Here is a 24,525-nt window from a genome sequence, read left to right on the forward strand (position 1 = left end):
GTACGTCTTCTCTTGCCTGGAGAACTTGCAAAACACGCAGTCAGTGAAGGAACAAAAGCCGTCACAAAATACACAAGCAGCAAGTAAACCAACGTCTACCAAACACAAACGGTCTTTTTTAAGACCACACATCTTTAAAAAAACATTTACTTGGCGTCACTACAAGTTAACCGAAGTTAATAAAACTTCTAAATAATGTGCTTAAGAACACTAGCCTACATTTAAAATACTTCCCCATGTGTGTGTGGATTAGCTTCACTTTTCATACGTATTATTAGCTGTACTTGCAGAAAAGACAAGTACATTGATCCATGTTATTGCTTACATTTAACTTAACCCAGCTTTTCACGGAAACACTCCCAGGCAAATTAACCCTACAAAGTATTTCTAAATTTTTTTTGTGTCATATATGACATAGTATCGTATAGCAATAAATGTAACTGTGACAAGACTTTACACATTGTGTAATTTGGAAGCGTGCACAAAGTAATGTTTTAAAAGATTTGTGGCTATAAAAATAGCCGTTTTTGTTGAGCAATGACAACGCTTAACCTCCGAATCCGTAAAGAGTTCTTCCTTGACGTTTTAAGGCATAAACAACATCCATAGCGGTAACGGTCTTGCGTTTAGCGTGCTCTGTGTAGGTTACAGCATCACGAATAACATTCTCTAAGAAAACCTTCAGTACACCTCTGGTTTCCTCATAGATAAGGCCAGAGATACGTTTGACACCACCTCGTCGAGCAAGACGTCGAATAGCAGGTTTTGTGATTCCCTGAATGTTATCACGAAGAATTTTTCGGTGACGTTTAGCACCTCCTTTTCCCAATCCTTTACCTCCTTTTCCGCGTCCAGACATATTGATATAGTTGCGTACAGAACGAGTACAAAAACAACGTTTGAGTTAACAGAATTCAGACAGCTTTAAAAAGAGGCCATAAAATTACCTACTGCTCGTGGAAACACCCTAATTAACCAATAGAGTTGCGTCATTACAAAATGTTCCGAACATTTTGTACATTTTTTTAAGTAAAACTGTAGTTTTTTTAAAAATTCGTGGTCTTAATGTTTCAGTAAGGCAATAAATTTGGCATCGTTGGAATTCGCCAAACCTTCTGCTACTTACTAAAAAAAAAAAAAGTCAAAAGCTTTTGTGTATCAGAAGATACAGCCGTTTTCCCGTAGCCAAAAAACACAGATTTTATAAAAATGTTAAAGTAATGAGCGTAATGTCATTATGCAGCCAATCAGAAATTACTTTCTTAGCACCAATCAAATGGTTTGTTTTGAACCTTAGCTGTCAATCAATATGAGAAATAAAACTTTGGCGCGATAGTGCATTTTAGACCGTCTTGTGTATCCGTACTACATCGACTTCTTAAAATATGGCTCGTACAAAGCAAACTGCACGTAAATCTACTGGAGGAAAGGCTCCACGAAAACAACTCGCCACTAAAGCTGCGAGGAAAAGCGCACCAGCTACTGGAGGAGTGAAAAAACCACATCGTTACAGACCTGGTACAGTTGCTCTCAGAGAAATCAGAAGATACCAGAAGTCAACCGAGCTCTTGATCCGCAAGTTGCCTTTCCAGCGTCTTGTGCGAGAAATTGCTCAGGACTTCAAAACAGATCTGCGATTCCAGAGCACAGCCGTTATGGCTCTGCAAGAGGCTTCTGAAGCGTACCTTGTTGGCTTGTTCGAGGATACTAACTTGTGTGCCATTCACGCAAAACGAGTTACAATCATGCCTAAAGACATCCAGTTGGCAAGAAGAATTCGTGGGGAACGTGCCTAAGCATCTTACCAAACAAAAAACGGCTATTTTTATAGCCACACATCCATAAAAAATATTACGGCTAGCTTTTTATATCAAACTTTGTCCTGCTTTCTGTTTAAATTTTATGCTACATAAAAATTTTATGCTACATAAAGTTTGACAATGTTAAAAATATGAAGGGCAAGAAAAGTAAAAGCAAGAAAATAAGAAATTTAAAAACGAAAATACTTAAACTTAGGGAATCTAATCTTAAATTTACTCTTTTTTAACTGTTTAAGTGACTTAAACAAGTTTAACTTTGTACCAAGATAATGTTTTTTTGTAAATGTGTGGCTATAAAAATAGCCGTTTGTTAATGTAATAGCCAGATACACACAAATTATTTTTTTGCGGTCTTCTTTGCTGCCTTTTTGGGAGTCTTTTTGACCTTCTTTGCTGCAGGTTTTTTAGCAACAGGCTTCTTTGTGGGTTTCTTAGCTGCTGGTTTCTTAGCCGAGGCTTTCTTTGTGGCAGGCTTCTTTGCTGCTTTCTTTGGCGTGCTCTTCTTTGCTGGCTTCTTTTTTGGTGTACTTTTCTTTGCAGTAGGCTTCTTTGCCGTTGGCTTTTTTGCTGCGGCCTTTTTCTTAGGTTTTTCTTTTTTTACCTGACCTAGCTTGAATGATCCAGAAGCACCAGTGCCTTTAGTTTGAATCAAATCGCCTGATGTTACTCCTCGTTTAAGAGCCATTTTCAGATGATGATCTGAGTTTTCAGCAACTTTGTAATTTGCATGAATATATTTTGTAATAGCTTGGCGAGATGAACCACCGCGTTCCTTTAGGGTAGCGATAGCAGCCTTGATCATGTCCACATATTTAGGGTGATCAGCTGTCTTCTTTGCAGCAGGTTTCTTCTTGGGTGCGATTTTCTTTGGAGAAGCTGCTTCACTCATTTTTAATGTTTTCTTACAACAATCCAACGATAAACGATGCTTGTTATCACAGTAGAAGTATACTAAACATTACCGTGTAAATGAGATATAATTTAAGACGGTGCGAAGTATGCGGACGTAAAAGTACCACTCCCGGGAATTGATTTGGCGCGAAAACAGAAATGTGTGTTTCTGTACATCGTATAATGTCCGTTTTGGGTGCCGCGACTATGCGAAAGCATGTTAATTTTTATTTGTAGTACGACGCAATAGTCTGCAAGAGAAGCTGCTGGAGTTTGAGGTCTTCAGCATTACATCTAGTCTGTTAATTTGGGCTTCTTCCGCGCTCGTGTTAGGATTTTCATAAAGCGTTCTTTGGTTTGCGTTGCGTATGTCGGCCTACATCATCGACACGGCCTGTTTCCGGCTATTAGGAGCAATTCATATATTGGGCACTGCGTTTCGACTTTTTTATTAGACCACAGTAAAAAAATTCACTCACAGAAGTCCCTTTCTTTCATGGCTACAAACACGAAGAATTCTGTCGTAAGTAAAACGAATGCGCAAGCCAAAATGACGATGGGGCGAAGTCATAAGCATGGCCCTGTGGCCCAATGGATAAGGCATCTGACTACGAATCAGGGGATTCCAGGTTCGACTCCTGGCAGGGTCGCACTGTCGCATTTCGGCTGCATGGTCTACTGTGTAACGCGCGCGCACGTTCTGGCGTAATGCGTTGATAAACGGAATGTACGCAGACATATTGGAAAGTAATATCACGCACTTAGTATCGTCGCCTTTGTTAGCATTCATGTAAGTTACCATCCACTTGCTACAGTCGCTCTCCATCCTACGGCTAAATCAACAGCCGTGATTTTTACTATGTCGCCGTCCATCCGTACGCGGTGACAGTTGTAAGCTTTACAGTAACGTGACATGCTCCACAAGCAGTTACGGTGTGTGGACGATGCCTATCATGGCAACGCTTGTTCTTTATCGCTTCTCGGCCTAATGGCTAAGATCAAGTGTAGTATCTGTTCTTATCAGTTTAATATCTGGTAGGCCATTCTCTGAATGGTCAGTATATTAATCTGATTTTTGGCCTTGGGTCATGGAGGTGGATTCATTCACGCCGTGACCACGGGTTGCCTTGGTGTTGCACTATTACCGATGGCGGCCCACATAAGCAATAAAAGAATAATAGCAGTCCTCTTTCCGACGGCACTCTGCATAGTCTACGGCGGGAACAAAACGCGTACACTGGGGGAGAATACAGCCTATGCCCCGCGACACGGCAGTTTATAACACACTCAAGCCACAAGCATTAACAAACTTTGAAGGGTACCCTCATGCTACGGTGCAGTTCCAACTCATACTTACCTGACGGGGAAGTAAAGACTGATCAATGAGGGTTTTCTTCCAGAGTGAGGCTCTTGCATTGCACTACGCTTGGGCTGACCTCTGCGATTACTGCAAACGTCAGTAACTCGACCGTACAATTTCTGGTAGTGGGGGCCTGCGTCCGCGCTCGCCCCCTCCTTAAGTCAAAATGAATGAGCTTAGAAAAGTTGCGCGGCCAAATGTCGGTGGTGACTTAAACGCTAAGGTAAAACCTCGCTTGGCTGTTACGAAACGTGATTGCGATATAAGTCCTCGGAAGGCGGCGGAATTTTATTTTATTTGCCATTCCGTCAGGGTTATTGGATGATCGGCAATAGATCGAGTTTGTATGCATTTGAAAGCTCTTTTTTCTCGTACTATCACCTGAAAATGTCGTAGGAAAATGTCATAGGAAACACTTTCAACAACCGCCACGTTCCTTAATTGTTATAACAAGAAATATATCACAGCAAATGAAAATGAAAAGCCTACGACACCGGGAGTTCCCAGGCGGTCCCCCATCCAAGTACTATCCCGGCCCGACGATGCTTAACTTCCGTGATCAGACGAGAACGGGTGTGTTCATCGTGGTATGGCCGTAGACATTAGTAGGTGCAAATACGTGCAATTTATTTTGACGTTGTGATCAAATTTTTTTATTTAATTTCTTTGAGTTACTTAGGACAAGGCGTATGCATGGATTATCTATTAGACTTTAAGGTTATAGTTTTGTGAAAAAAACAATGTTTTTTTAAAGATGTGTGGCTATAAAAATAGCCGTTGTTTTCTGAGTGTAGCGGTTTACTTCTTCTGTCCTTTGTCGTTCTTCTTTGGGAGTAAGACAGCTTGAATGTTTGGCAAAACACCACCAGCTGCAATGGTTACACCGCTCAAAAGTTTGTTTAATTCTTCATCATTACGAACAGCCAATTGTAAATGTCTTGGAATAATCCTAGCTTTTTTGTTGTCTCTTGCTGCGTTACCAGCCAACTCCAATATCTCAGCAGATAAATATTCCAAGACGGCTGCTAAGTAAACTGGTGCTCCAGATCCAATTCGGTTAGCATAGTGCCCTCTACGAAGGAATCTATGCACTCTACCGACTGGAAATTGAAGTCCAGCTCTTGAGGATCTTGTCTTGGCTTTAGCCTTAGCTTTTCCACCTTTTCCACGTCCAGACATAACTGCGATTTGATTTGTAAGTTAATACAAAAACGTACGAATATTTAACGTAAGTGTTAACGAAATAAACTTTACTCGTTTTTTCATCATAAAAATAGGATCGAAATCATGTTTTTTTAACCAATCATAATTAAGTATTAAACAAAAGATTTTTTTTTTAACCAATTAAATTGCGTATCGGCGTTTTCGGATCGAATTCGATCCGATTTTTTTACTTATAAACAAAAAGTTTTGACTTGCAGTTTAATGCTTATTTACAAGTTAAGTAGCAAAAATTTTTAACCATGTCTGACGCAGCAGCTAAAGGAGGAAAACAGGCACCTAAAGTAGCCAAGAAAGGTGAAAAAAGAGCCGGCAAAAAAGGAGGAAAGATTGGTGGAACTGGTGAAAAGAAACGCAAGAGAAAGAGAAAGGAAAGTTATGCTATTTACATCTACAATGTTTTGAAACAAGTTCACCCAGATGTCGGAGTTTCAAGCAAAGCTATGAGCATCATGAACTCATTTGTCAACGACATCTTTGAGCGCATTGCTTCCGAAGCTTCGCGTTTGGCTCTTCAAAACAAAAAGTCGACCATCTCTTCTCGTGAAATTCAAACCGCAGTACGTCTTCTCTTGCCTGGAGAACTTGCAAAACACGCAGTCAGTGAAGGAACAAAAGCCGTCACAAAATACACAAGCAGCAAGTAAACCAACGTCTACCAAACACAAACGGTCTTTTTTAAGACCACACATCTTTAAAAAAACATTTACTTGGCGTCACTACAAGTTAACCGAAGTTAATAAAACTTCTAAATAATGTGCTTAAGAACACTAGCCTACATTTAAAATACTTCCCTATGTGTGTGTGGATTAGCTTCACTTTTCATACGTATTATTAGCTGTACTTGCAGAAAAGACAAGTACATTGATCCATGTTATTGCTTACATTTAACTTAACCCAGCTTTTCACGGAAACACTCCCAGGCAAATTAACCCTACAAAGTATTTCTAAATTTTTTTTGTGTCATATATGACATAGTATCGTATAGCAATAAATGTAACTGTGACAAGACTTTACACATTGTGTAATTTGGAAGCGTGCACAAAGTAATGTTTTAAAAGATTTGTGGCTATAAAAATAGCCGTTTTTGTTGAGCAATGACAACGCTTAACCTCCGAATCCGTAAAGAGTTCTTCCTTGACGTTTTAAGGCATAAACAACATCCATAGCGGTAACGGTCTTGCGTTTAGCGTGCTCTGTGTAGGTTACAGCATCACGAATAACATTCTCTAAGAAAACCTTCAGTACACCTCTGGTTTCCTCATAGATAAGGCCAGAGATACGTTTGACACCACCTCGTCGAGCAAGACGTCGAATAGCAGGTTTTGTGATTCCCTGAATGTTATCACGAAGAATTTTTCGGTGACGTTTAGCACCTCCTTTTCCCAATCCTTTACCTCCTTTTCCGCGTCCAGACATATTGATATAGTTGCGTACAGAACGAGTACAAAAACAACGTTTGAGTTAACAGAATTCAGACAGCTTTAAAAAGAGGCCATAAAATTACCTACTGCTCGTGGAAACACCCTAATTAACCAATAGAGTTGCGTCATTACAAAATGTTCCGAACATTTTGTACATTTTTTTAAGTAAAACTGTAGTTTTTTTAAAAATTCGTGGTCTTAATGTTTCAGTAAGGCAATAAATTTGGCATCGTTGGAATTCGCCAAACCTTCTGCTACTTACTAAAAAAAAAAAAAGTCAAAAGCTTTTGTGTATCAGAAGATACAGCCGTTTTCCCGTAGCCAAAAAACACAGATTTTATAAAAATGTTAAAGTAATGAGCGTAATGTCATTATGCAGCCAATCAGAAATTACTTTCTTAGCACCAATCAAATGGTTTGTTTTGAACCTTAGCTGTCAATCAATATGAGAAATAAAACTTTGGCGCGATAGTGCATTTTAGACCGTCTTGTGTATCCGTACTACATCGACTTCTTAAAATATGGCTCGTACAAAGCAAACTGCACGTAAATCTACTGGAGGAAAGGCTCCACGAAAACAACTCGCCACTAAAGCTGCGAGGAAAAGCGCACCAGCTACTGGAGGAGTGAAAAAACCACATCGTTACAGACCTGGTACAGTTGCTCTCAGAGAAATCAGAAGATACCAGAAGTCAACCGAGCTCTTGATCCGCAAGTTGCCTTTCCAGCGTCTTGTGCGAGAAATTGCTCAGGACTTCAAAACAGATCTGCGATTCCAGAGCACAGCCGTTATGGCTCTGCAAGAGGCTTCTGAAGCGTACCTTGTTGGCTTGTTCGAGGATACTAACTTGTGTGCCATTCACGCAAAACGAGTTACAATCATGCCTAAAGACATCCAGTTGGCAAGAAGAATTCGTGGGGAACGTGCCTAAGCATCTTACCAAACAAAAAACGGCTATTTTTATAGCCACACATCCATAAAAAATATTACGGCTAGCTTTTTATATCAAACTTTGTCCTGCTTTCTGTTTAAATTTTATGCTACATAAAAATTTTATGCTACATAAAGTTTGACAATGTTAAAAATATGAAGGGCAAGAAAAGTAAAAGCAAGAAAATAAGAAATTTAAAAACGAAAATACTTAAACTTCTTTGCTGCCTTTTTGGGAGTCTTTTTGACCTTCTTTGCTGCAGGTTTTTTAGCAACAGGCTTCTTTGTGGGTTTCTTAGCTGCTGGTTTCTTAGCCGAGGCTTTCTTTGTGGCAGGCTTCTTTGCTGCTTTCTTTGGCGTGCTCTTCTTTGCTGGCTTCTTTTTTGGTGTACTTTTCTTTGCAGTAGGCTTCTTTGCCGTTGGCTTTTTTGCTGCGGCCTTTTTCTTAGGTTTTTCTTTTTTTACCTGACCTAGCTTGAATGATCCAGAAGCACCAGTGCCTTTAGTTTGAATCAAATCGCCTGATGTTACTCCTCGTTTAAGAGCCATTTTCAGATGATGATCTGAGTTTTCAGCAACTTTGTAATTTGCATGAATATATTTTGTAATAGCTTGGCGAGATGAACCACCGCGTTCCTTTAGGGTAGCGATAGCAGCCTTGATCATGTCCACATATTTAGGGTGATCAGCTGTCTTCTTTGCAGCAGGTTTCTTCTTGGGTGCGATTTTCTTTGGAGAAGCTGCTTCACTCATTTTTAATGTTTTCTTACAACAATCCAACGATAAACGATGCTTGTTATCACAGTAGAAGTATACTAAACATTACCGTGTAAATGAGATATAATTTAAGACGGTGCGAAGTATGCGGACGTAAAAGTACCACTCCCGGGAATTGATTTGGCGCGAAAACAGAAATGTGTGTTTCTGTACATCGTATAATGTCCGTTTTGGGTGCCGCGACTATGCGAAAGCATGTTAATTTTTATTTGTAGTACGACGCAATAGTCTGCAAGAGAAGCTGCTGGAGTTTGAGGTCTTCAGCATTACATCTAGTCTGTTAATTTGGGCTTCTTCCGCGCTCGTGTTAGGATTTTCATAAAGCGTTCTTTGGTTTGCGTTGCGTATGTCGGCCTACATCATCGACACGGCCTGTTTCCGGCTATTAGGAGCAATTCATATATTGGGCACTGCGTTTCGACTTTTTTATTAGACCACAGTAAAAAAATTCACTCACAGAAGTCCCTTTCTTTCATGGCTACAAACACGAAGAATTCTGTCGTAAGTAAAACGAATGCGCAAGCCAAAATGACGATGGGGCGAAGTCATAAGCATGGCCCTGTGGCCCAATGGATAAGGCATCTGACTACGAATCAGGGGATTCCAGGTTCGACTCCTGGCAGGGTCGCACTGTCGCATTTCGGCTGCATGGTCTACTGTGTAACGCGCGCGCACGTTCTGGCGTAATGCGTTGATAAACGGAATGTACGCAGACATATTGGAAAGTAATATCACGCACTTAGTATCGTCGCCTTTGTTAGCATTCATGTAAGTTACCATCCACTTGCTACAGTCGCTCTCCATCCTACGGCTAAATCAACAGCCGTGATTTTTACTATGTCGCCGTCCATCCGTACGCGGTGACAGTTGTAAGCTTTACAGTAACGTGACATGCTCCACAAGCAGTTACGGTGTGTGGACGATGCCTATCATGGCAACGCTTGTTCTTTATCGCTTCTCGGCCTAATGGCTAAGATCAAGTGTAGTATCTGTTCTTATCAGTTTAATATCTGGTAGGCCATTCTCTGAATGGTCAGTATATTAATCTGATTTTTGGCCTTGGGTCATGGAGGTGGATTCATTCACGCCGTGACCACGGGTTGCCTTGGTGTTGCACTATTACCGATGGCGGCCCACATAAGCAATAAAAGAATAATAGCAGTCCTCTTTCCGACGGCACTCTGCATAGTCTACGGCGGGAACAAAACGCGTACACTGGGGGAGAATACAGCCTATGCCCCGCGACACGGCAGTTTATAACACACTCAAGCCACAAGCATTAACAAACTTTGAAGGGTACCCTCATGCTACGGTGCAGTTCCAACTCATACTTACCTGACGGGGAAGTAAAGACTGATCAATGAGGGTTTTCTTCCAGAGTGAGGCTCTTGCATTGCACTACGCTTGGGCTGACCTCTGCGATTACTGCAAACGTCAGTAACTCGACCGTACAATTTCTGGTAGTGGGGGCCTGCGTCCGCGCTCGCCCCCTCCTTATGTCAAAATGAATGAGCTTAGAAAAGTTGCGCGGCCAAATGTCGGTGGTGACTTAAACGCTAAGGTAAAACCTCGCTTGGCTGTTACGAAACGTGATTGCGATATAAGTCCTCGGAAGGCGGCGGAATTTTATTTTATTTGCCATTCCGTCAGGGTTATTGGATGATCGGCAATAGATCGAGTTTGTATGCATTTGAAAGCTCTTTTTTCTCGTACTATCACCTGAAAATGTCGTAGGAAAATGTCATAGGAAACACTTTCAACAACCGCCACGTTCCTTAATTGTTATAACAAGAAATATATCACAGCAAATGAAAATGAAAAGCCTACGACACCGGGAGTTCCCAGGCGGTCCCCCATCCAAGTACTATCCCGGCCCGACGATGCTTAACTTCCGTGATCAGACGAGAACGGGTGTGTTCATCGTGGTATGGCCGTAGACATTAGTAGGTGCAAATACGTGCAATTTATTTTGACGTTGTGATCAAATTTTTTTATTTAATTTCTTTGAGTTACTTAGGACAAGGCGTATGCATGGATTATCTATTAGACTTTAAGGTTATAGTTTTGTGAAAAAAACAATGTTTTTTTAAAGATGTGTGGCTATAAAAATAGCCGTTGTTTTCTGAGTGTAGCGGTTTACTTCTTCTGTCCTTTGTCGTTCTTCTTTGGGAGTAAGACAGCTTGAATGTTTGGCAAAACACCACCAGCTGCAATGGTTACACCGCTCAAAAGTTTGTTTAATTCTTCATCATTACGAACAGCCAATTGTAAATGTCTTGGAATAATCCTAGCTTTTTTGTTGTCTCTTGCTGCGTTACCAGCCAACTCCAATATCTCAGCAGATAAATATTCCAAGACGGCTGCTAAGTAAACTGGTGCTCCAGATCCAATTCGGTTAGCATAGTGCCCTCTACGAAGGAATCTATGCACTCTACCGACTGGAAATTGAAGTCCAGCTCTTGAGGATCTTGTCTTGGCTTTAGCCTTAGCTTTTCCACCTTTTCCACGTCCAGACATAACTGCGATTTGATTTGTAAGTTAATACAAAAACGTACGAATATTTAACGTAAGTGTTAACGAAATAAACTTTACTCGTTTTTTCATCATAAAAATAGGATCGAAATCATGTTTTTTTAACCAATCATAATTAAGTATTAAACAAAAGATTTTTTTTTTAACCAATTAAATTGCGTATCGGCGTTTTCGGATCGAATTCGATCCGATTTTTTTACTTATAAACAAAAAGTTTTGACTTGCAGTTTAATGCTTATTTACAAGTTAAGTAGCAAAAATTTTTAACCATGTCTGACGCAGCAGCTAAAGGAGGAAAACAGGCACCTAAAGTAGCCAAGAAAGGTGAAAAAAGAGCCGGCAAAAAAGGAGGAAAGATTGGTGGAACTGGTGAAAAGAAACGCTAGAGAAAGAGAAAGGAAAGTTATGCTATTTACATCTACAATGTTTTGAAACAAGTTCACCCAGATGTCGGAGTTTCAAGCAAAGCTATGAGCATCATGAACTCATTTGTCAACGACATCTTTGAGCGCATTGCTTCCGAAGCTTCGCGTTTGGCTCTTCAAAACAAAAAGTCGACCATCTCTTCTCGTGAAATTCAAACCGCAGTACGTCTTCTCTTGCCTGGAGAACTTGCAAAACACGCAGTCAGTGAAGGAACAAAAGCCGTCACAAAATACACAAGCAGCAAGTAAACCAACGTCTACCAAACACAAACGGTCTTTTTTAAGACCACACATCTTTAAAAAAACATTTACTTGGCGTCACTACAAGTTAACCGAAGTTAATAAAACTTCTAAATAATGTGCTTAAGAACACTAGCCTACATTTAAAATACTTCCCCATGTGTGTGTGGATTAGCTTCACTTTTCATACGTATTATTAGCTGTACTTGCAGAAAAGACAAGTACATTGATCCATGTTATTGCTTACATTTAACTTAACCCAGCTTTTCACGGAAACACTCCCAGGCAAATTAACCCTACAAAGTATTTCTAAATTTTTTTTGTGTCATATATGACATAGTATCGTATAGCAATAAATGTAACTGTGACAAGACTTTACACATTGTGTAATTTGGAAGCGTGCACAAAGTAATGTTTTAAAAGATTTGTGGCTATAAAAATAGCCGTTTTTGTTGAGCAATGAAAACGCTTAACCTCCGAATCCGTAAAGAGTTCTTCCTTGAGGTTTTAAGGCATAAACAACATCCATAGCGGTAACGGTCTTGCGTTTAGCGTGCTCTGTGTAGGTTACAGCATCACGAATAACATTCTCTAAGAAAACCTTCAGTACACCTCTGGTTTCCTCATAGATAAGGCCAGAGATACGTTTGACACCACCTCGTCGAGCAAGACGCCGAATAGCAGGTTTTGTGATTCCCTGAATGTTATCACGAAGAATTTTTCGGTGACGTTTAGCACCTCCTTTTCCCAATCCTTTACCTCCTTTTCCGCGTCCAGACATATTGATATAGTTGCGTACAGAACGAGTACAAAAACAACGTTTGAGTTAACAGAATTCAGACAGCTTTAAAAAGAGGCCATAAAATTACCTACTGCTCGTGGAAACACCCTAATTAACCAATAGAGTTGCGTCATTACAAAATGTTCCGAACATTTTGTACATTTTTTTAAGTAAAACTGTAGTTTTTTTAAAAATTCGTGGTCTTAATGTTTCAGTAAGGCAATAAATTTGGCATCGTTGGAATTCGCCAAACCTTCTGCTACTTACTAAAAAAAAAAAAAGTCAAAAGCTTTTGTGTATCAGAAGATACAGCCGTTTTCCCGTAGCCAAAAAACACAGATTTTATAAAAATGTTAAAGTAATGAGCGTAATGTCATTATGCAGCCAATCAGAAATTACTTTCTTAGCACCAATCAAATGGTTTGTTTTGAACCTTAGCTGTCAATCAATATGAGAAATAAAACTTTGGCGCGATAGTGCATTTTAGACCGTCTTGTGTATCCGTACTACATCGACTTCTTAAAATATGGCTCGTACAAAGCAAACTGCACGTAAATCTACTGGAGGAAAGGCTCCACGAAAACAACTCGCCACTAAAGCTGCGAGGAAAAGCGCACCAGCTACTGGAGGAGTGAAAAAACCACATCGTTACAGACCTGGTACAGTTGCTCTCAGAGAAATCAGAAGATACCAGAAGTCAACCGAGCTCTTGATCCGCAAGTTGCCTTTCCAGCGTCTTGTGCGAGAAATTGCTCAGGACTTCAAAACAGATCTGCGATTCCAGAGCACAGCCGTTATGGCTCTGCAAGAGGCTTCTGAAGCGTACCTTGTTGGCTTGTTCGAGGATACTAACTTGTGTGCCATTCACGCAAAACGAGTTACAATCATGCCTAAAGACATCCAGTTGGCAAGAAGAATTCGTGGGGAACGTGCCTAAGCATCTTACCAAACAAAAAACGGCTATTTTTATAGCCACACATCCATAAAAAATATTACGGCTAGCTTTTTATATCAAACTTTGTCCTGCTTTCTGTTTAAATTTTATGCTACATAAAAATTTTATGCTACATAAAGTTTGACAATGTTAAAAATATGAAGGGCAAGAAAAGTAAAAGCAAGAAAATAAGAAATTTAAAAACGAAAATACTTAAACTTAGGGAATCTAATCTTAAATTTACTCTTTTTTAACTGTTTAAGTGACTTAAACAAGTTTAACTTTGTACCAAGATAATGTTTTTTTGTAAATGTGTGGCTATAAAAATAGCCGTTTGTTAATGTAATAGCCAGATACACACAAATTATTTTTTTGCGGTCTTCTTTGCTGCCTTTTTGGGAGTCTTTTTGACCTTCTTTGCTGCAGGTTTTTTAGCAACAGGCTTCTTTGTGGGTTTCTTAGCTGCTGGTTTCTTAGCCGAGGCTTTCTTTGTGGCAGGCTTCTTTGCTGCTTTCTTTGGCGTGCTCTTCTTTGCTGGCTTCTTTTTTGGTGTACTTTTCTTTGCAGTAGGCTTCTTTGCCGTTGGCTTTTTTGCTGCGGCCTTTTTCTTAGGTTTTTCTTTTTTTACCTGACCTAGCTTGAATGATCCAGAAGCACCAGTGCCTTTAGTTTGAATCAAATCGCCTGATGTTACTCCTCGTTTAAGAGCCATTTTCAGATGATGATCTGAGTTTTCAGCAACTTTGTAATTTGCATGAATATATTTTGTAATAGCTTGGCGAGATGAACCACCGCGTTCCTTTAGGGTAGCGATAGCATAGCGATAAAATACTTCCCCATGTGTGTGTGGATTAGCTTCACTTTTCATACGTATTATTAGCTGTACTTGCAGAAAAGACAAGTACATTGATCCATGTTATTGCTTACATTTAACTTAACCCAGCTTTTCACGGAAACACTCCCAGGCAAATTAACCCTACAAAGTATTTCTAAATTTTTTTTGTGTCATATATGACATAGTATCGTATAGCAATAAATGTAACTGTGACAAGACTTTACACATTGTGTAATTTGGAAGCGTGCACAAAGTAATGTTTTAAAAGATTTGTGGCTATAAAAATAGCCGTTTTTGTTGAGCAATGACAACGCTTAACCTCCGAATCCGTAAAGAGTTCTTCCTTGACGTTTTAAGGCATAAACAACATCCATAGCGGTAACGGTCTTGCGTTTAGCGTGCTCTGTGTAGGTTACAGCATCACGAATAACATTCTCTAAGAAAACCTTCAGTACACCTCTGGTTTCCTCATAGATAAGGCCAGAGATACGTTTGACACCACCTCGTCGAGCAAGACGTCGAATAGCAGGTTTTGTGATTCCCTGAATGTTATCACGAAGAATTTTTCGGTGACGTTTAGCACCTCCTTTTCCCAATCCTTTACCTCCTTTTCCGCGTCCAGACATATTGATATAGTTGCGTACAGAACGAGTACAAAAACAACGTTTGAGTTAACAGAATTCAGACAGCTTTAAAAAGAGGCCATAAAATTACCTACTGCTCGTGGAAACACCCTAATTAACCAATAGAGTTGCGTCATTACAAAATGTTCCGAACATTTTGTACATTCTTTTAAGTAAAACTGTAGTTTTTTTAAAAATTCGTGGTCTTAATGTTTCAGTAAGGCAATAAATTTGGCATCGTTGGAATTCGCCAAACCTTCTGCTACTTACTAAAAAAAAAAAAAGTCAAAAGCTTTTGTGTATCAGAAGATACAGCCGTTTTCCCGTAGCCAAAAAACACAGATTTTATAAAAATGTTAAAGTAATGAGCGTAATGTCATTATGCAGCCAATCAGAAATTACTTTCTTAGCACCAATCAAATGGTTTGTTTTGAACCTTAGCTGTCAATCAATATGAGAAATAAAACTTTGGCGCGATAGTGCATTTTAGACCGTCTTGTGTATCCGTACTACATCGACTTCTTAAAATATGGCTCGTACAAAGCAAACTGCACGTAAATCTACTGGAGGAAAGGCTCCACGAAAACAACTCGCCACTAAAGCTGCGAGGAAAAGCGCACCAGCTACTGGAGGAGTGAAAAAACCACATCGTTACAGACCTGGTACAGTTGCTCTCAGAGAAATCAGAAGATACCAGAAGTCAACCGAGCTCTTGATCCGCAAGTTGCCTTTCCAGCGTCTTGTGCGAGAAATTGCTCAGGACTTCAAAACAGATCTGCGATTCCAGAGCACAGCCGTTATGGCTCTGCAAGAGGCTTCTGAAGCGTACCTTGTTGGCTTGTTCGAGGATACTAACTTGTGTGCCATTCACGCAAAACGAGTTACAATCATGCCTAAAGACATCCAGTTGGCAAGAAGAATTCGTGGGGAACGTGCCTAAGCATCTTACCAAACAAAAAACGGCTATTTTTATAGCCACACATCCATAAAAAATATTACGGCTAGCTTTTTATATCAAACTTTGTCCTGCTTTCTGTTTAAATTTTATGCTACATAAAAATTTTATGCTACATAAAGTTTGACAATGTTAAAAATATGAAGGGCAAGAAAAGTAAAAGCAAGAAAATAAGAAATTTAAAAACGAAAATACTTAAACTTAGGGAATCTAATCTTAAATTTACTCTTTTTTAACTGTTTAAGTGACTTAAACAAGTTTAACTTTGTACCAAGATAATGTTTTTTTGTAAATGTGTGGCTATAAAAATAGCCGTTTGTTAATGTAATAGCCAGATACACACAAATTATTTTTTTGCGGTCTTCTTTGCTGCCTTTTTGGGAGTCTTTTTGACCTTCTTTGCTGCAGGTTTTTTAGCAACAGGCTTCTTTGTGGGTTTCTTAGCTGCTGGTTTCTTAGCCGAGGCTTTCTTTGTGGCAGGCTTCTTTGCTGCTTTCTTTGGCGTGCTCTTCTTTGCTGGCTTCTTTTTTGGTGTACTTTTCTTTGCAGTAGGCTTCTTTGCCGTTGGCTTTTTTGCTGCGGCCTTTTTCTTAGGTTTTTCTTTTTTTACCTGACCTAGCTTGAATGATCCAGAAGCACCAGTGCCTTTAGTTTGAATCAAATCGCCTGATGTTACTCCTCGTTTAAGAGCCATTTTCAGATGATGATCTGAGTTTTCAGCAACTTTGTAATTTGCATGAATATATTTTGTAATAGCTTGGCGAGATGAACCACCGCGTTCCTTTAGGGTAGCGATAGCAGCCTTGATCATGTCCACATATTTAGGGTGATCAGCTGTCTTCTTTGCAGCAGGTTTCTTCTTGGGTGCGATTTTCTTTGGAGAAGCTGCTTCACTCATTTTTAATGTTTTCTTACAACAATCCAACGATAAACGATGCTTGTTATCACAGTAGAAGTATACTAAACATTACCGTGTAAATGAGATATAATTTAAGACGGTGCGAAGTATGCGGACGTAAAAGTACCACTCCCGGGAATTGATTTGGCGCGAAAACAGAAATGTGTGTTTCTGTACATCGTATAATGTCCGTTTTGGGTGCCGCGACTATGCGAAAGCATGTTAATTTTTATTTGTAGTACGACGCAATAGTCTGCAAGAGAAGCTGCTGGAGTTTGAGGTCTTCAGCATTACATCTAGTCTGTTAATTTGGGCTTCTTCCGCGCTCGTGTTAGGATTTTCATAAAGCGTTCTTTGGTTTGCGTTGCGTATGTCGGCCTACATCATCGACACGGCCTGTTTCCGGCTATTAGGAGCAATTCATATATTGGGCACTGCGTTTCGACTTTTTTATTAGACCACAGTAAAAAAATTCACTCACAGAAGTCCCTTTCTTTCATGGCTACAAACACGAAGAATTCTGTCGTAAGTAAAACGAATGCGCAAGCCAAAATGACGATGGGGCGAAGTCATAAGCATGGCCCTGTGGCCCAATGGATAAGGCATCTGACTACGAATCAGGGGATTCCAGGTTCGACTCCTGGCAGGGTCGCACTGTCGCATTTCGGCTGCATGGTCTACTGTGTAACGCGCGCGCACGTTCTGGCGTAATGCGTTGATAAACGGAATGTACGCAGACATATTGGAAAGTAATATCACGCACTTAGTATCGTCGCCTTTGTTAGCATTCATGTAAGTTACCATCAACTTGCTACAGTCGCTCTCCATCCTACGGCTAAATCAACAGCCGTGATTTTTACTATGTCGCCGTCCATCCGTACGCGGTGACAGTTGTAAGCTTTACAGTAACGTGACATGCTCCACAAGCAGTTACGGTGTGTGGACGATGCCTATCATGGCAACGCTTGTTCTTTATCGCTTCTCGGCCTAATGGCTAAGATCAAGTGTAGTATCTGTTCTTATCAGTTTAATATCTGGTAGGCCATTCTCTGAATGGTCAGTATATTAATCTGATTTTTGGCCTTGGGTCATGGAGGTGGATTCATTCACGCCGTGACCACGGGTTGCCTTGGTGTTGCACTATTACCGATGGCGGCCCACATAAGCAATAAAAGAATAATAGCAGTCCTCTTTCCGACGGCACTCTGCATAGTCTACGGCGGGAACAAAACGCGTACACTGGGGGAGAATACAGCCTATGCCCCGCGACACGGCAGTTTATAACACACTCAAGCCACAAGCATTAACAAACTTTGAAGGGTACCCTCATGCTACGGTGCAGTTCCAACTCATACTTACCTGACGGGGAAGTAAAGACTGATCAATGAGGGTTTTCTTCCAGAGTGAGGCTCTTGCATTGCACTACGCTTGGGCTGACCTCTGCGATTACTGCAAACGTCAGTAACTCGACCGTACAATTTCTGGTAGTGGGGGCCTGCGTCCGCGCTCGCCCCCTCCTTAAGTCAAAATGAATGAGCTTAGAAAAGTTGCGCGGCCAAATGTCGGTGGTGACTTAAACGCTAAGGTAAAACCTCGCTTGGCTGTTACGAAACGTGATTGCGATATAAGTCCTCGGAAGGCGGCGGAATTTTATTTTATTTGCCATTCCGTCAGGGTTATTGGATGATCGGCAATAGATCGAGTTTGTATGCATTTGAAAGCTCTTTTTTCTCGTACTATCACCTGAAAATGTCGTAGGAAAATGTCATAGGAAACACTTTCAACAACCGCCACGTTCCTTAATTGTTATAACAAGAAATATATCACAGCAAATGAAAATGAAAAGCCTACGACACCGGGAGTTCCCAGGCGGTCCCCCATCCAAGTACTATCCCGGCCCGACGATGCTTAACTTCCGTGATCAGACGAGAACGGGTGTGTTCATCGTGGTATGGCCGTAGACATTAGTAGGTGCAAATACGTGCAATTTATTTTGACGTTGTGATCAAATTTTTTTATTTAATTTCTTTGAGTTACTTAGGACAAGGCGTATGCATGGATTATCTATTAGACTTTAAGGTTATAGTTTTGTGAAAAAAACAATGTTTTTTTAAAGATGTGTGGCTATAAAAATAGCCGTTGTTTTCTGAGTGTAGCGGTTTACTTCTTCTGTCCTTTGTCGTTCTTCTTTGGGAGTAAGACAGCTTGAATGTTTGGCAAAACACCACCAGCTGCAATGGTTACACCGCTCAAAAGTTTGTTTAATTCTTCATCATTACGAACAGCCAATTGTAAATGTCTTGGAATAATCCTAGCTTTTTTGTTGTCTCTTGCTGCGTTACCAGCCAACTCCAATATCTCAGCAGATAAATATTCCAAGACGGCTGCTAAGTAAACTGGTGCTCCAGATCCAATTCGGTTAGCATAGTGCCCTCTACGAAGGAATCTATGCACTCTACCGACTGGAAATTGAAGTCCAGCTCTTGAGGATCTTGTCTTGGCTTTAGCCTTAGCTTTTCCACCTTTTCCACGTCCAGACATAACTGCGATTTGATTTGTAAGTTAATACAAAAACGTACGAATATTTAACGTAAGTGTTAACGAAATAAACTTTACTCGTTTTTTCATCATAAAAATAGGATCGAAATCATGTTTTTTTAACCAATCATAATTAAGTATTAAACAAAAGATTTTTTTTTTAACCAATTAAATTGCGTATCGGCGTTTTCGGATCGAATTCGATCCGATTTTTTTACTTATAAACAAAAAGTTTTGACTTGCAGTTTAATGCTTATTTACAAGTTAAGTAGCAAAAATTTTTAACCATGTCTGACGCAGCAGCTAAAGGAGGAAAACAGGCACCTAAAGTAGCCAAGAAAGGTGAAAAAAGAGCCGGCAAAAAAGGAGGAAAGATTGGTGGAACTGGTGAAAAGAAACGCAAGAGAAAGAGAAAGGAAAGTTATGCTATTTACATCTACAATGTTTTGAAACAAGTTCACCCAGATGTCGGAGTTTCAAGCAAAGCTATGAGCATCATGAACTCATTTGTCAACGACATCTTTGAGCGCATTGCTTCCGAAGCTTCGCGTTTGGCTCTTCAAAACAAAAAGTCGACCATCTCTTCTCGTGAAATTCAAACCGCAGTACGTCTTCTCTTGCCTGGAGAACTTGCAAAACACGCAGTCAGTGAAGGAACAAAAGCCGTCACAAAATACACAAGCAGCAAGTAAACCAACGTCTACCAAACACAAACGGTCTTTTTTAAGACCACACATCTTTAAAAAAACATTTACTTGGCGTCACTACAAGTTAACCGAAGTTAATAAAACTTCTAAATAATGTGCTTAAGAACACTAGCCTACATTTAAAATACTTCCCCATGTGTGTGTGGATTAGCTTCACTTTTCATACGTATTATTAGCTGTACTTGCAGAAAAGACAAGTACATTGATCCATGTTATTGCTTACATTTAACTTAACCCAGCTTTTCACGGAAACACTCCCAGGCAAATTAACCCTACAAAGTATTTCTAAATTTTTTTTGTGTCATATATGACATAGTATCGTATAGCAATAAATGTAACTGTGACAAGACTTTACACATTGTGTAATTTGGAAGCGTGCACAAAGTAATGTTTTAAAAGATTTGTGGCTATAAAAATAGCCGTTTTTGTTGAGCAATGACAACGCTTAACCTCCGAATCCGTAAAGAGTTCTTCCTTGACGTTTTAAGGCATAAACAACATCCATAGCGGTAACGGTCTTGCGTTTAGCGTGCTCTGTGTAGGTTACAGCATCACGAATAACATTCTCTAAGAAAACCTTCAGTACACCTCTGGTTTCCTCATAGATAAGGCCAGAGATACGTTTGACACCACCTCGTCGAGCAAGACGTCGAATAGCAGGTTTTGTGATTCCCTGAATGTTATCACGAAGAATTTTTCGGTGACGTTTAGCACCTCCTTTTCCCAATCCTTTACCTCCTTTTCCGCGTCCAGACATATTGATATAGTTGCGTACAGAACGAGTACAAAAACAACGTTTGAGTTAACAGAATTCAGACAGCTTTAAAAAGAGGCCATAAAATTACCTACTGCTCGTGGAAACACCCTAATTAACCAATAGAGTTGCGTCATTACAAAATGTTCCGAACATTTTGTACATTTTTTTAAGTAAAACTGTAGTTTTTTTAAAAATTCGTGGTCTTAATGTTTCAGTAAGGCAATAAATTTGGCATCGTTGGAATTCGCCAAACCTTCTGCTACTTACTAAAAAAAAAAAAAGTCAAAAGCTTTTGTGTATCAGAAGATACAGCCGTTTTCCCGTAGCCAAAAAACACAGATTTTATAAAAATGTTAAAGTAATGAGCGTAATGTCATTATGCAGCCAATCAGAAATTACTTTCTTAGCACCAATCAAATGGTTTGTTTTGAACCTTAGCTGTCAATCAATATGAGAAATAAAACTTTGGCGCGATAGTGCATTTTAGACCGTCTTGTGTATCCGTACTACATCGACTTCTTAAAATATGGCTCGTACAAAGCAAACTGCACGTAAATCTACTGGAGGAAAGGCTCCACGAAAACAACTCGCCACTAAAGCTGCGAGGAAAAGCGCACCAGCTACTGGAGGAGTGAAAAAACCACATCGTTACAGACCTGGTACAGTTGCTCTCAGAGAAATCAGAAGATACCAGAAGTCAACCGAGCTCTTGATCCGCAAGTTGCCTTTCCAGCGTCTTGTGCGAGAAATTGCTCAGGACTTCAAAACAGATCTGCGATTCCAGAGCACAGCCGTTATGGCTCTGCAAGAGGCTTCTGAAGCGTACCTTGTTGGCTTGTTCGAGGATACTAACTTGTGTGCCATTCACGCAAAACGAGTTACAATCATGCCTAAAGACATCCAGTTGGCAAGAAGAATTCGTGGGGAACGTGCCTAAGCATCTTACCAAACAAAAAACGGCTATTTTTATAGCCACACATCCATAAAAAATATTACGGCTAGCTTTTTATATCAAACTTTGTCCTGCTTTCTGTTTAAATTTTATGCTACATAAAAATTTTATGCTACATAAAGTTTGACAATGTTAAAAATATGAAGGGCAAGAAAAGTAAAAGCAAGAAAATAAGAAATTTAAAAACGAAAATACTTAAACTTAGGGAATCTAATCTTAAATTTACTCTTTTTTAACTGTTTAAGTGACTTAAACAAGTTTAACTTTGTACCAAGATAATGTTTTTTTGTAAATGTGTGGCTATAAAAATAGCCGTTTGTTAATGTAATAGCCAGATACACACAAATTATTTTTTTGCGGTCTTCTTTGCTGCCTTTTTGGGAGTCTTTTTGACCTTCTTTGCTGCAGGTTTTTTAGCAACAGGCTTCTTTGTGGGTTTCTTAGCTGCTGGTTTCTTAGCCGAGGCTTTCTTTGTGGCAGGCTTCTTTGCTGCTTTCTTTGGCGTGCTCTTCTTTGCTGGCTTCTTTTTTGGTGTACTTTTCTTTGCAGTAGGCTTCTTTGCCGTTGGCTTTTTTGCTGCGGCCTTTTTCTTAGGTTTTTCTTTTTTTACCTGACCTAGCTTGAATGATCCAGAAGCACCAGTGCCTTTAGTTTGAATCAAATCGCCTGATGTTACTCCTCGTTTAAGAGCCATTTTCAGATGATGATCTGAGTTTTCAGCAACTTTGTAATTTGCATGAATATATTTTGTAATAGCTTGGCGAGATGAACCACCGCGTTCCTTTAGGGTAGCGATAGCAGCCTTGATCATGTCCACATATTTAGGGTGATCAGCTGTCTTCTTTGCAGCAGGTTTCTTCTTGGGTGCGATTTTCTTTGGAGAAGCTGCTTCACTCATTTTTAATGTTTTCTTACAACAATCCAACGATAAACGATGCTTGTTATCACAGTAGAAGTATACTAAACATTACCGTGTAAATGAGATATAATTTAAGACGGTGCGAAGTATGCGGACGTAAAAGTACCACTCCCGGGAATTGATTTGGCGCGAAAACAGAAATGTGTGTTTCTGTACATCGTATAATGTCCGTTTTGGGTGCCGCGACTATGCGAAAGCATGTTAATTTTTATTTGTAGTACGACGCAATAGTCTGCAAGAGAAGCTGCTGGAGTTTGAGGTCTTCAGCATTACATCTAGTCTGTTAATTTGGGCTTCTTCCGCGCTCGTGTTAGGATTTTCATAAAGCGTTCTTTGGTTTGCGTTGCGTATGTCGGCCTACATCATCGACACGGCCTGTTTCCGGCTATTAGGAGCAATTCATATATTGGGCACTGCGTTTCGACTTTTTTATTAGACCACAGTAAAAAAATTCACTCACAGAAGTCCCTTTCTTTCATGGCTACAAACACGAAGAATTCTGTCGTAAGTAAAACGAATGCGCAAGCCAAAATGACGATGGGGCGAAGTCATAAGCATGGCCCTGTGGCCCAATGGATAAGGCATCTGACTACGAATCAGGGGATTCCAGGTTCGACTCCTGGCAGGGTCGCACTGTCGCATTTCGGCTGCATGGTCTACTGTGTAACGCGCGCGCACGTTCTGGCGTAATGCGTTGATAAACGGAATGTACGCAGACATATTGGAAAGTAATATCACGCACTTAGTATCGTCGCCTTTGTTAGCATTCATGTAAGTTACCATCCACTTGCTACAGTCGCTCTCCATCCTACGGCTAAATCAACAGCCGTGATTTTTACTATGTCGCCGTCCATCCGTACGCGGTGACAGTTGTAAGCTTTACAGTAACGTGACATGCTCCACAAGCAGTTACGGTGTGTGGACGATGCCTATCATGGCAACGCTTGTTCTTTATCGCTTCTCGGCCTAATGGCTAAGATCAAGTGTAGTATCTGTTCTTATCAGTTTAATATATGGTAGGCCATTCTCTGAATGGTCAGTATATTAATCTGATTTTTGGCCTTGGGTCATGGAGGTGGATTCATTCACGCCGTGACCACGGGTTGCCTTGGTGTTGCACTATTACCGATGGCGGCCCACATAAGCAATAAAAGAATAATAGCAGTCCTCTTTCCGACGGCACTCTGCATAGTCTACGGCGGGAACAAAACGCGTACACTGGGGGAGAATACAGCCTATGCCCCGCGACACGGCAGTTTATAACACACTCAAGCCACAAGCATTAACAAACTTTGAAGGGTACCCTCATGCTACGGTGCAGTTCCAACTCATACTTACCTGACGGGGAAGTAAAGACTGATCAATGAGGGTTTTCTTCCAGAGTGAGGCTCTTGCATTGCACTACGCTTGGGCTGACCTCTGCGATTACTGCAAACGTCAGTAACTCGACCGTTCAATTTCTGGTAGTGGGGGCCTGCGTCCGCGCTCGCCCCCTCCTTAAGTCAAAATGAATGAGCTTAGAAAAGTTGCGCGGCCAAATGTCGGTGGTGACTTAAACGCTAAGGTAAAACCTCGCTTGGCTGTTACGAAACGTGATTGCGATATAAGTCCTCGGAAGGCGGCGGAATTTTATTTTATTTGCCATTCCGTCAGGGTTATTGGATGATCGGCAATAGATCGAGTTTGTATGCATTTGAAAGCTCTTTTTTCTCGTACTATCACCTGAAAATGTCGTAGGAAAATGTCATAGGAAACACTTTCAACAACCGCCACGTTCCTTAATTGTTATAACAAGAAATATATCACAGCAAATGAAAATGAAAAGCCTACGACACCGGGAGTTCCCAGGCGGTCCCCCATCCAAGTACTATCCCGGCCCGACGATGCTTAACTTCCGTGATCAGACGAGAACGGGTGTGTTCATCGTGGTATGGCCGTAGACATTAGTAGGTGCAAATACGTGCAATTTATTTTGACGTTGTGATCAAATTTTTTTATTTAATTT

General features: G+C 40.3%; 16 non-coding genes across 16 annotated transcripts; 12 read left to right on the plus strand and 4 right to left on the minus strand.

Annotated features, from left to right (window-relative positions):
* The first annotated feature begins 3,288 nt into the window (after positions 1 to 3,288).
* On the plus strand, positions 3,289 to 3,361 carry Trnar-acg (transfer RNA arginine (anticodon ACG)). Its single transcript has one exon. It is a non-coding gene; the product is annotated as a tRNA-Arg (tRNA).
* A 322-nt stretch (positions 3,362 to 3,683) lies between these two features.
* Positions 3,684 to 3,875, plus strand: LOC130661434 (U2 spliceosomal RNA). The gene has a single exon (XR_008988627.1). It is a non-coding gene; the product is annotated as a U2 spliceosomal RNA (small nuclear RNA).
* A 185-nt stretch (positions 3,876 to 4,060) lies between these two features.
* On the plus strand, positions 4,061 to 4,225 carry LOC130660388 (U1 spliceosomal RNA). Its single transcript, XR_008987587.1, has one exon. It is a non-coding gene; the product is annotated as a U1 spliceosomal RNA (small nuclear RNA).
* A 328-nt stretch (positions 4,226 to 4,553) lies between these two features.
* On the minus strand, positions 4,554 to 4,672 carry LOC130658436 (5S ribosomal RNA). Its single transcript, XR_008985651.1, has one exon. It is a non-coding gene; the product is annotated as a 5S ribosomal RNA (ribosomal RNA).
* Positions 4,673 to 8,979: 4,307 nt separating this feature from the next.
* Trnar-acg (transfer RNA arginine (anticodon ACG)) lies at positions 8,980 to 9,052 on the plus strand. The gene has a single exon. It is a non-coding gene; the product is annotated as a tRNA-Arg (tRNA).
* Positions 9,053 to 9,374: 322 nt separating this feature from the next.
* Positions 9,375 to 9,566, plus strand: LOC130661435 (U2 spliceosomal RNA). The gene has a single exon (XR_008988628.1). It is a non-coding gene; the product is annotated as a U2 spliceosomal RNA (small nuclear RNA).
* Positions 9,567 to 9,751: 185 nt separating this feature from the next.
* On the plus strand, positions 9,752 to 9,916 carry LOC130660389 (U1 spliceosomal RNA). The gene has a single exon (XR_008987588.1). It is a non-coding gene; the product is annotated as a U1 spliceosomal RNA (small nuclear RNA).
* A 328-nt stretch (positions 9,917 to 10,244) lies between these two features.
* Positions 10,245 to 10,363, minus strand: LOC130658438 (5S ribosomal RNA). Its single transcript, XR_008985653.1, has one exon. It is a non-coding gene; the product is annotated as a 5S ribosomal RNA (ribosomal RNA).
* A 6,863-nt stretch (positions 10,364 to 17,226) lies between these two features.
* On the plus strand, positions 17,227 to 17,299 carry Trnar-acg (transfer RNA arginine (anticodon ACG)). The gene has a single exon. It is a non-coding gene; the product is annotated as a tRNA-Arg (tRNA).
* Positions 17,300 to 17,621: 322 nt separating this feature from the next.
* On the plus strand, positions 17,622 to 17,813 carry LOC130661436 (U2 spliceosomal RNA). Its single transcript, XR_008988629.1, has one exon. It is a non-coding gene; the product is annotated as a U2 spliceosomal RNA (small nuclear RNA).
* Positions 17,814 to 17,998: 185 nt separating this feature from the next.
* LOC130660390 (U1 spliceosomal RNA) lies at positions 17,999 to 18,163 on the plus strand. The gene has a single exon (XR_008987589.1). It is a non-coding gene; the product is annotated as a U1 spliceosomal RNA (small nuclear RNA).
* Positions 18,164 to 18,491: 328 nt separating this feature from the next.
* Positions 18,492 to 18,610, minus strand: LOC130658439 (5S ribosomal RNA). The gene has a single exon (XR_008985654.1). It is a non-coding gene; the product is annotated as a 5S ribosomal RNA (ribosomal RNA).
* Positions 18,611 to 23,078: 4,468 nt separating this feature from the next.
* On the plus strand, positions 23,079 to 23,151 carry Trnar-acg (transfer RNA arginine (anticodon ACG)). Its single transcript has one exon. It is a non-coding gene; the product is annotated as a tRNA-Arg (tRNA).
* A 322-nt stretch (positions 23,152 to 23,473) lies between these two features.
* On the plus strand, positions 23,474 to 23,665 carry LOC130661510 (U2 spliceosomal RNA). The gene has a single exon (XR_008988701.1). It is a non-coding gene; the product is annotated as a U2 spliceosomal RNA (small nuclear RNA).
* A 185-nt stretch (positions 23,666 to 23,850) lies between these two features.
* LOC130660432 (U1 spliceosomal RNA) lies at positions 23,851 to 24,015 on the plus strand. The gene has a single exon (XR_008987631.1). It is a non-coding gene; the product is annotated as a U1 spliceosomal RNA (small nuclear RNA).
* Positions 24,016 to 24,343: 328 nt separating this feature from the next.
* On the minus strand, positions 24,344 to 24,462 carry LOC130658440 (5S ribosomal RNA). Its single transcript, XR_008985655.1, has one exon. It is a non-coding gene; the product is annotated as a 5S ribosomal RNA (ribosomal RNA).
* Positions 24,463 to 24,525: the final 63 nt, after the last annotated feature.

The sequence above is a fragment of the Hydractinia symbiolongicarpus genome, chromosome 9 (assembly GCF_029227915.1).
Source record: "Hydractinia symbiolongicarpus strain clone_291-10 chromosome 9, HSymV2.1, whole genome shotgun sequence".
In the NCBI taxonomy this organism is placed as follows: Eukaryota; Metazoa; Cnidaria; class Hydrozoa; order Anthoathecata; family Hydractiniidae; genus Hydractinia; species Hydractinia symbiolongicarpus.